This window comes from Eulemur rufifrons, chromosome 7, assembly GCF_041146395.1.
Source record: "Eulemur rufifrons isolate Redbay chromosome 7, OSU_ERuf_1, whole genome shotgun sequence".
Lineage (NCBI taxonomy): Eukaryota > Metazoa > Chordata > Mammalia > Primates > Lemuridae > Eulemur > Eulemur rufifrons.
In genome coordinates this window covers 27,103,657-27,115,479 of record NC_090989.1, presented here as the reverse complement: position 1 = coordinate 27,115,479, position 11,823 = coordinate 27,103,657, and positions in this window count along the sequence as shown.

Below are 11,823 nucleotides of genomic sequence, written 5' to 3'. Positions count from 1 at the left end.
TCGTTTATCAGATCAATTGAAAAATAGCACCTGTTTAAAAAAGTTATGAGACATTTCATTAGTAGATTTTTTTTGAGATTAGCTGTCCAGTTTGCCCTCTCTCCCTTCTTATAAATGCCAGCTGGAAAGTTCAGGAGTCCTCATGACCATCCTCGCTTCTGACACCAACTGTAAATTCAGGGGGCCGGCCCCAAGATCACCCTCAGGTTTGATAATTTGCTAGAAGGACTCACGGAACTCAGGCCATTATACTAACAGCTACAGATTATTACTGCCAAAGGATACAGATTAAAATCAACAGAGGAAAGAGTCACATAAGAAAGACAGAGCCAGGAGACATCAAGATGTGGAATTTCTTGTTGTCTTCCTACAGCGGAGTGGTCAAAACTGTGTCCACTTCTCCCAGCAATGCTGTGTGACAATGTGCATGGGGCATTGCCAACTAGAGAAGTTCACCTAAGTTTTGGTGTCCTGAGTTTTACTGGGGCTCAGTCACATGGACATGACTTACTGTCCACATGGCTGACGTTTGTCTGCAGCCCCTCCGTTTGTCAAATTGCTAACATGTTGCCCAGGGATCTCTACAATAAATCACGTTGTTACATAGACAATCTGGTGTAGCCCAAGGCTTCCAGGTAAACAAAGATACTCATATAAGGCAGGATATTCCAAGGATTTAGAGATCACCTCCTAGGAGCCCAGGGCAAAGGATAAACCTCTCTTTGGGCAAGATTAATTCTTTACTGCACACTAGCCAAGACAATTTTTTTCCAGGGATGTGCTTATTTGTATTCTCCAAATACTCTATCAGTATTCCCAGGTAATGCCTCAGCTCTTGTTGGCATCTGTGTAAGAGAATCTGGGGTCTGACCTGTCATGTGTTCAAACAGACCATGCAGTCTTGGTCCAGTTTGTGCCTGTCTCCCTTTTCCACAGCATGGAAATACTTCTGAACAAAAACCTCCATGCCCTTCTGAGCATTATTCATTTTTAATTCACTCTCTCATTGCATTGCCTGAGATAGGAGGTTCCCAGTAGAAACTGGATGTCCTGCTCTATCCCAGACATGTTTTCAGCCATGACATTATTGCCTTAGCTCAAGGTGTCCCCAAAGTAATGCCTGCAGTAAGAGCTTGTGTGCAAGAGTTCATTTGGGAGATGATTCCAGGAAATAGGAGCAAGTTTGCAGGAAGTGTGGGATGGATAAGGGGGAAAATCTGATATTAGAGTATGTTTTTGAGATTGCTGCTACAGGGAATGGTGAATTATTCCACTGGGACCTCCTGGGAAGTCCACAGAATGCCTCCCACAATTGTCTGCTTGAGAACAGATAGGGAGCATTGATCGATTGGCTTATATTCCCCATTGGTCAAGAATAATCCTACTGAAACTCACTCTGGTTACCGTGTGGCATTGGAAGAGAGCTGGGGCAGAAGTAAAAGACATTGCTGTTAGAAAACTTCAGGGCACACTGGAACTCTATTCCAGATGTGGCCTCAGCCAGGGGAGGGACCTCATCCATGTCTGCTGCAACTGCATTACCTGTACCAGTGGTTCACAAATGTTGAAAAATACCGGACTCTCCCAGAGAGCTAATAAAGAATACAGAAGGCCTGATTGGTAGAAGAGGGAAAGGGCATGTGTCTTTTTATTCTTACCAAGTTCCCCAGGTGATTTTGACACTTATACCACTGTTTGAGCACCACTAAGTGATACTCTCTGCATACCCTTTGGGACAAGGCGGGCTCATGAGGAAGTAATTTTGATGCTGTTAACCTGAACTTGTGGCAGGTCCAGAGTGGGATCTGGGCTGCCCCGCCCTCCCTGCCCCAGGCTTCACTACCCACAGTTGTGTGGATATCGTCCATGTATTGTGGCTCCCACCTACTCTGCTAGTACCTTGACACTCTACCTAGCTCTTGCCAACTGTTTCCCTCAAAGGAAAGGAAAAATGACATTTAATCTGTTCAAAGACCTTTAGTGAACACCTGCTATCAACTAGCCAATTTGATACACATTTTATAAACGTGGTGATTTCATCTGATGCTCACAACAACCCTGTGAAGTAGGTGGTATTATTCTCATTTTTCAGATGAGATATCTGAAGCTCAGAGAGACCTGAAGCCACATGTCTTCGATGGACTGGATGAGAAACCAGGTCTACCTACCTACAAAGGCCTCTCCAATCTATCACATTCTTGTCTTTAGAGAGAAATAGTGACCACCACCTGCATTTGTTTACCAGAACATTTCTATGCTCTCTTAAACATTGAAGGGGAGGATACTCACCCAGGTAGACAAACATCTTACATTGTAGATGTCAGATCAGTCGCCCTATGTGAAAAACAGGACCTGGTCACACTTTGGCTGAATAGGTTCATTTAATGGGAAAGGCATTTACTGAGTACCTATGCACCACGTCCATTGTTAGGTGCTTTGTATACATCTCTTTCCTTTGCTGTTCACAGAAACAGGGCATCACCAGCTCCTTCCTGATTCCGCAGAAGACCATATGTATCTTCCTGCAACAAATAGCCCCAACAGCTTGATTACTCAGAAAACAGATCCTCACAGAACATGAAGGTGATAAAAATGTAGCAAATTTTATTCAGATGTCTTGCTGGTTTTATTAGATCTGTTTGAATTTCTTTTGGAGCCTAGAATAAGACAGCTCTTATTTTTGACGTTTGATAATTATGATTGAATGCCACTTATTTATTATTCATGGGTTTTGAAAGAATTTTTAATTATAAATATAAATGCATTTTAAAGTGCTAAGACAGATTTAAAAATATACCTTAGTGTTGAATGACAATTGAGACCTTATCTTCTAATGTTTATTTTCATTTTGTGTATTGTAATTGTTTCTTTCTCATTTTCCATTAGATTTTATTAGCAAAGGGCAACCTTATAAGCATAATATAGCATGTCTACAGTCAGTGTTACTTGCCTCCAAAACAGCAATTCCATTCACTCCAGCACTCTTATGTCCATTCTATATTGTTAATCTTTTTCAGAGCTGCTCCAACAGTCTTCAAAGCAAATGTACTTAGTATATTACTTTGTATTCTTTGAACAAACAGCAACATAGTTTTTGACAGCTTATTTTCAACAGCTAAGCATGAAGACATTGTAAAACCGTTTAAAGGCATTTAGTCTGGTGTTAATGATCTGTTTTGACTCTTTCTTGTCTACGGTATCTGATGTTTCTGCATCAGCCTCTGCTGCTCAAGATAAAGATGACATTTGATAGTTGGGTTCATCCTATGGAAAGTTTAATTTAATTACAGAGGGGTCTGATTTGCTAGATTAAAAGGTCAAGTATTATAAAATTCATTTTTGGTGCACAGATTTGAGAAGGCTGCCTAGTGCAAAGTTCATACAGTCAGAGAACAGCAAGACACTTTAGAAAATGAGGCACAGTTAAAAACCAGTGGCTAATCTCATTGGAGAAAGAGAAACACATTTTAATATATATAAGGGGGTGAATATATCACTTAAAATCATTTATTGTCAATATGTTTTTTTAATCAAAGTGATTTGCAAAAAAAAAAAAAAAAAAGCAGAATTTAGGGAGCTAGGCTAGAACTGCCTTTGTTTTAAAATAGCACAAGACTCCGTAAAAGCATTAAAATGAAGGTACTCCTGGACAGCAGGGAAGAGCTTCACAATTGCTTTCTTTTCGCCATTTTACCTCAACCACCACACACTAAATCTGTGAGATTAAATGTCTCCAGACTTTAAAAAAAATAAATAAAAAGGCAATGAATTCCAGATAGCTGTGTTTGCTCTCAGCCTACTCACGAGGATGAGAGACAATAGAAGCCAACAAACACTTCAGAGCAACTTCATTTAGAACATGAAGTGCCTGAGTAATGAGGCCTGTGCCCATGGCACCAGGGTCGACTTGACCAGCTGACTAAAGCAATCTGAAACAGCTGAGTGACTACCTTATACCAAGGACTAAAGGCTTGCGGAGGTACAGCTGGGTAGAAATGAGTTCAGGGCTACGAGAGTGTTAATAACCGAGTGTATGAAGGAGAGAGAGGGAGACAGAGCGTAAGTGAGAGAATCTGATGGACTCTCACAATTTGACTTCATTCCTGTAGATCAAATGTTGATCAAAGGATAAAGGAGGATCAAAAATGACTCAAAGATTCCTGGCTGGCACTGCTGAAAAGGGGGCCGCTTCACGAGAAGATATGGCCAGAGGAATGTGAGAAGCAGCTGGCATTGCAGTTCCATTAAAAATCCCACAGCTTATCATTGGTATTAAACTTGTGCCTGCGTCGATACTTCCACACGGGAGTTTTCTCCAGGTGGTGAGACAGCACGGGCGGATAGTGCCAGTGAAACTTATCTGCCCCCACCCACGCCATCCCTGCTTTTAAAAATTCTAATTACAAAATCTCTGGATGAAGGGAACATGTAGATGTCACAAGCCTGGACCTCTGTAATGCATTTGATCCAGTGCCTTGCGAAACCTGATTTGAAAAATTAATACAAACGGATTTGGACAGAAGTGCTGTCACGTGGATTGAAAACTGGCGCAAAGACTGTAAACAAAGGATAATGACAAACGGCAGTGCAATCAAGGGGCGGCAGTTGAGTTTTCCATGAGAGGACAGCGTCCAGAATTCCTCCACGAATCAGAATTTGGGTTCATTTTTGGTCAGTACATGTAACATCTACAAAGTAATGAAGATCACATGAACAAAATCACAACAGGCTGTCAATAGGAGAGACAGAAAATTTTAATGAAAGGAAAATCACATTGGGTCAAAGCAATGCAAGAAATATAGAAGGAGAAAATCAACTAAAAAGTCACTGATATAAATAAGAGAAAATAACAGGGAGACATTCTTCTCAAACTCAAAGATTTAGAACACACATTTAGATAAACTGAAACAATCAGTTTACCGGCCATTTTATCATCTCCCAAGTTTTCTGTTGGTGCACCAATATTTATCTGAACAAAATAATGATATAATTCATGGCAATGAATATTCTTAAATTTGAAAAGCTTTACAAAAATGATATTTATTTATCTCCAAACCTCCTGCTTTTAGGACCCAGATCTTTGAATGCAGGTTAATTCGCATGCAGATTTGCCAGCTGAAAAGTCATAATGAGTAAAAACTTGGAAGCATTTGTAGTCAGGCAACCAAAGTAAAACATAAGGAGAAAAAATTATAATGCAAATAGAGTTTGTATTATTTGCACATGGAACTTATAATGACTAGTTAACTTTTAATGTGAAGAATAAAAATTTCCTGTCATGATGAAATGAATCAATTAGTTTCATATTGATTGCACTTCTATTATGGGGTGAGCCCTTTACTGAAAGGTTTTTTTTTTCTCCCCCCCCCCAAGAAAGGCGTTATTCTGAAGTAAAATTAGAAAAATAAAAGTGAGGAAAGCACATTTCTTTATCTCAAGAACTTTTGCTCACTGGTAGATTCTTAGAATTTCAGAGCTAAAAAAGGACCTGAGGCTTCACTGATTTTCACCCTCTTCATTTTGGACAATAAGTGGACTCCACAGGGCAAGGAGACTCCCCCACTCAGGATGCTGTGGACGGCCAGAGCCCGGTGGGAGTGTCTGCCTAGACGCCTTCACATAACTACGCATCTGTGAGACCCAGTGGAATCTCTCACTCCCCATCCGCTTCCATAGGCCTGACATCTCACTTCTCGTCTGTCCTCCAGCCAGGCTGGAACAATGTCAACAGAAACGCAGAGTACTGTCCCCAGGCATCCATTCTGGGTCCCTGACCAAGCCGCTGACAGGGCTGGGCCGCAGACTGTAGCATTCTGTCAGTGACTCTCTTTGTGCCGGGGCAAATAATACTCTAAGCCACAGTCTTCAGAACTCTGAGGCCACCTAATCCCACAGAGCTCTTCATTCCTGCCATCCTTGGCCTCTACCCAAAACACATGCTCCTACTACCGTCATCTGGCCTTTCACATCCTCATCCTCACATTACTCTCTGTTTCCTCTCCCATGACTCATCTTCCCATTCCCACCCAATTTCCCTGCCAACCTCCTGGCTTTTGCTCACATTGCTCCTCCTCCTTCCCGTTAGGCCTTTCCCTGCATGCCCTGCCTGGTGAAACCCACTCTCCTTTCAATACTCATCTCAATCATCATCCTCTTCTCTGCAAAGGAGAACCACCCACCACCTGCCTCCTCCTTGCTGCTGCACCCCATAGAACTGCCAGTCCCCTCCATTTTTGCTTCCCTTGTAGGGCATAAGAATGAAAAAAATTGTCAATTCATCGGGCGGGGCAGCTATCATAGCTCTTAAAATGATTAAAGAATTTCTTTTTTTGCATATCTGCTGCCACTGAAACACAGTCTCTTTGAGAGCCTGGACTTTGTTTTGTACCCACTACTGTATTCTCTGTGCCCAGAACAGTGTCTCCCAGCACATAGTAGACTCTTACTAAATTAACTAAATTAGCTTCTTGGAGGTAGGAACAATGTCTTCTTTCCTCATCACCCCATAGTTCCTAGCACGTAGTAAGCTATCACATGTGGCTGCATAACTTTACTAAACTCTTTCTAGTGCTATCTAGAACACTTATGCCACTGTAAATAAATTCCTATGATCAAGCATTTCATCTATTCACTGTATCTTAAACCTGTTTCTCCCTTAAGATGAGACTTTCCTTTTTGTTCTCTTGAAAAAAACCTGCTCATTCTCACAGCCTGTTAGGGATCTTTCCTGGGACCTAACGTCAGCCTCCTTCTAGATCCCCGTCTCTACTCAATTTCTTTCCCTCACAGTCAAGGCTATTGAAAGAGTAGTCTACATTCTGTCCCTATCTTCCTTCAGTCCTTATCTCCATTGAAATGGCTCCTAATAGGTTCAAATGCAATGGACAATTCTTAAGCTTATTTCTGGCTACTTCCAGTTTTCAGCTCATGTTTTTTAACTTCTCTGTAGTACTTAGTATTGCTGCATAAAGTATTTTCCTCTTTCACCTGCTTATTTTCCTCCTACTTCTCAGTTTTAATTTTTGCAGCTTTTGGAAGTGCTTTTTCTTCTATCTTATTTTTTTTTCTTTACTTTTTATTTGTATATATTCCTGGGGTTCAAGTGAAATTTTGCTAGATTGAGATTAACATATTGCACGGTGGTGAAGTCAGTGTCTTCAGTGCATCCATCATTGGAGCAATGCACATTGTACCCATCAAGCACCTCATCCACCCTCTCCCCAGCACCCCTCTGAGTCTCCATTGTTCATCATTCCACAGTCTGCTTTCATGTGTACATGTTATTTGACTCCCACTTGTAAGTGATAACATGCTATATTTGTCTTTCTGTGTCTGAGTTATTTCCCTTAGGATAATGGCCTCCAGTTACATCCATGTTGCTGCTTGATTTCCAATGAATGTTATTTCCATATATGCACATAAGTGTTGATCAATTAGCACCAATTTCATGGTGGGTACATGTGGTGTTTGTTTTTCCATTCCTGTGATACTTCATTTAGAAGAATGGGCTCCAGCTCCATCCAGTTCACCATTTTTTATGGCTGAGTACTACTCCATGGTATACATATACTACATTTTATTAATCCATTCAAGTATTGATGGGAATTTGGGTTGTTTCTACATCTTTGAAATTGTGAATTGTATTGCTATAAACATTCGAGTGCAGATGTCTTTTTTATAGAATGTCTATTTTGTCCTTTGGGTAAATACCAGTAGTGGGATTGCTGAATCAAATGGTAGTTTTACTTTTAGTTCTTTGAGGTATCTCCATACTACTTTCCATAGAGGTTGTACTAGTTTGCAGCCCCACCAACTATATATCAGTGTTCCTTTCTTTCCACATCCATGCCAGCATCTGTTGTTTGGGGGCTTTTTGATAAAATCTAGTCTCACTAGAGGTAAGTGATATCTCATTGTGGTTTTGATTTGCATTTCCCTGATGATTAAAGCTGTTGAGCATTTTTTCATATGTTTATTGGCCATTAGTCTATCCTCATTTGAAAAGAGTCTGTTCATGTCTCTTGCCCACTTTTAATCGGGTTGTTTGATTTTTTTCTTGCTGATTTTCTTGAGTTCTTTATAGATTCTAGTTATCAGCCCTTTATCAAATGTATAGCATGCAAATATTTTCTCCCATTCTATAGATTGTCTATTCACTCTAATGATTATTTACTGGGCAGTGCAGAAGCTTTTTAATTTCATAAGGTCCCATTAGTTTATTTTTGTTGTTGCTGTGATTGTTTTGGGGGTCTTGTTCATAAATTCTTTGCCTAGGCCACTGTCTATGGAGAAGACCCTGTATAGCCAAAACAACCTTAAGCAAAAAGAACAAATTGAGAGGCATCAATTTACCAGACTTCAAGCTATACTATACTATATACTACAAGTATATAGTAACCAAAACAGCATGGTACTGGCACAAGAACAGAGGCATAGACCAATGAATCAGAACAGAGAACTCAAATATAAAATCATCTTCATACTGCCATATGATCTTTGATAAAGGAGACAAAAACATATACTGGGGGAAAAGAATCCCTATTCAATAGGTGGTGCTGGGAAAATTGGATAGCCACATGTAGAAGACTGAAACAGGATCTGCACCTTTTACCACTCACAAAAATCAACTCATACTAGATAACAGACTTAAACCTAAGGCATGAAACCATAAGAATTTTAGAAGAAAATGTTAGAATGTTGAAAAAACTCTATCTTATTCCTAATGTGGTATTCTGTCCTCAGGACTGGGAGTCCTATTCTCTGATCCCACTATCACCTTTACAATGATAAATTTTAAGTTCACTCCTCTTTTAAGGCCCAGTCTCATTTATCCATCTGTCTCTGGAGAGCTTCACTTGGGTAACCTAAATCACTTCAAAATCAACCTTTATAAGGTGTAGTTCATTATTTATCCCCCTAACTCTTCTATGATAGTCTCTTACTTAATCAATAGTATCACCAATTGTCCTGTTTTCTAAGCCAGAAACTTGGGGAATATTTCTAGACAACCTCCATTCTTTTTCCCTCCATATCCAATTCCTTCCATTCCACATCTGAGGCCCAGTGTCTTTCACTCTACTTCCAATATTATTTCACATCCATCCCTTCTTCTCCAACCTTACAACCACCATATTAAAATCAGCTCTCATCATATTTCTCCTATTTAAAAAGGTAAAAATGATTTATGTATGAGTATTTGCTATGTGTCCTCCTCCCCTTTGCAAGATTTACTTAAGAACCATCTGCTATGCCTATAGTGATAATGGGTTAAAAGAACTGAGGATTGGAAATAACTAGAAATAGGATTAAGAAAGAGAAAAGGTAGTGGAGAGAAAGGACACTGCTAGGAAAGCAAGGGGAGGAGTAGAGAAAGGAAAGTCCTGAAGCCCAAACCTGAATTGAGAATGGAAGAAAGTTTGGGCTCTGGTTCTAGGGTTTGAGAGAAATAGAAAGGTGGATGAAGAAAAAGGATTTTAACACTATTACTGAAATTATAATAAAGTCTTACATTGTAATTAAGTATTTTGGGCTGAAAAAGTTGTGTTTATTTGACTACGACATCACAAAGAGACTGGACCACATGAAGACCAAGGTTTATATGATCTACAGATGAATATTGCAGTAGTCTTCTCTGTAATGTCCTGGACCCTCCCTTCAAACCTCCACATGGATATCAGAGCCTTAAAGATGCAAACCTGATCATGACAATGCCTTGTTTAGAATTTTTCAGTAATTTATCCAAACTGTAATAAAAAGTTTAAGTTCCTAATTTAGGTGTAATTGCCATTTATAATGTAACTCCTGCCCAAACATTCAATCAAAGCTTTAGACATTCCCCAGAGCTAAAACTATCCTGAAACCATATTTAACAGGTCATTTCTTCCAATATTTTCGATAATCTGTTAAATATTTCAAAATGCTATCTAAGTCCTTTATCACTCACTGTCTCTTGTTTGGTCAGGGAGCAAAAGAGGAAGGGCAGCCTGAGGTGGGAGTCTAGGAATCAGAAGTTAGAAATGATTATTGATGTTGAAGACTTGAGAATCAAGGCTAAGAGCCAGATTCTGGGCACCCAGCAGCAGAGGACAACGTACCTAACAGAGTCATGGATGCATTGCTGCTGAAGCAGGGAACAAGTGCACCCAGCCACGATCTAAAGAGAGAAGATAATTTAGGAAAGAAGGTAAAGCAAGGCCACAGCAGAAAAGGTAAACATGTCTGTCAAAGGGAAGCATCTCAAGGGAGACTCATGTGCGTCAGTTTCTTTTTTTTTTTTAAGTTTTTTTGTTTGTTTTTTACTTTTTTTATTATTATTTCAGCATATTGTGGGGGTACAAAAGTTTACGTTACGTATATTGCCCTTGCCCGCCCCACCCCCTGCCCAGCAGAGCTTCAAACGTGTCCATCCCCTGGACAGTGCACATCGCACTCATTATGTATGTATACACCCATCCTCTCCCCAACCCACATCTGCCAGACACCCGATCAATGTTATTCCTAAATGTGCTCCTAGGTGATGATCAGTGAAAACAATTTGATGGTGAGTACATATGGTGCTTATTTTTCCATTCTTGGGATACTTCACTTAGTAGAATGGGTTCCAACTCTATCCAGGAAAATACAAGAGGTGCTATATCACCACTGTTTCTTATAGCTGAGTAGTACTCCATGGTATGCATATACCACATTTCATTAATCCACTCATGTATTGATGGGCACTTGAGTTGTTGGGCATCTACCCAAAAGAACAAAAGGCATTCTATAACAAAGACATCTGCACCCGAATGTCTATAGCCTTAGGTTCTTAGAGGACTTAGAACAAAATTGAGGGATTATAGGAAGACATGCATGGGACTAGCCTGAGAGACAATGTGAACCAATAGTTCTTTCTGTCTTTTTCTGGTCAATTCCTGCTAACTACCCAAGCCCAGAAACTCTGAAATCTCTCCAAGTACTCCTGCTCTCTTAAATGATAGAAGTGAATGTGAAGGTTAACTTTAGTGTAATTAAATATAAGGAACAGCTTCAATGCTTTATTTGTCTAGAATAAGAGTTAGCAATTTTTTTTTCTGTAAAGGGCCAGAGAGTACATATTTTAGTTTAGCAAGCCATCCATTCTCTGTCACAGCTATTCAGCTTTGCTGTTGTAGCACAAAAGTAGCCACAGAAATAGTATCCAAAAGAATGGACATGAATATGTTCCAGTAAAACTTTATTAACAAAAAGAGGGGACAAATTTGTTAAATCCTGTTCTAGAATTTGGTTGTACTAGATGTTGTTACTTATAATTGTTAGATCCTAACAATTATAGGTTTTGAAACAATTAGATTTTGAAAATATTTTTATTATACATAAATTGTCATTATAAAGAGATTTTAGAAAAGAATTGAACTACAATGCTTTCATGATGTTTTAGCAAATGTTAAATGCAAAAGAATTTGATTTTGAGTTTTATAATCTACTTTCTAATTTAAAATTAGAAACCTAATGTTAGATTTCTAATAGAAAACTATTTCAAATCTGTGACTTTATATTAATGTGGATATGAGCAGCAAGAGGAAAGGTGACTGGAAAAGGATTTTTCTCCCTTTGATACAAAGAGCAGTGAAATATATTTATTTTTAAAGTGATGTTGAAAAGTGCCTTTTGCTGATTCTCCATTTCATCTTGCACTGTGGCCAAAATAAGAAGCATTTACTCTTTTCTTTTTTCTTTTTGCATGGTTTCCAGTAAGAAATCACTCTCTAATTCCATCACCCTGCTCAGGATGCTAAGTAAACCTGTAGAGACATACTGTCCACGAAGGAGTTCAAGAGGCCAAGT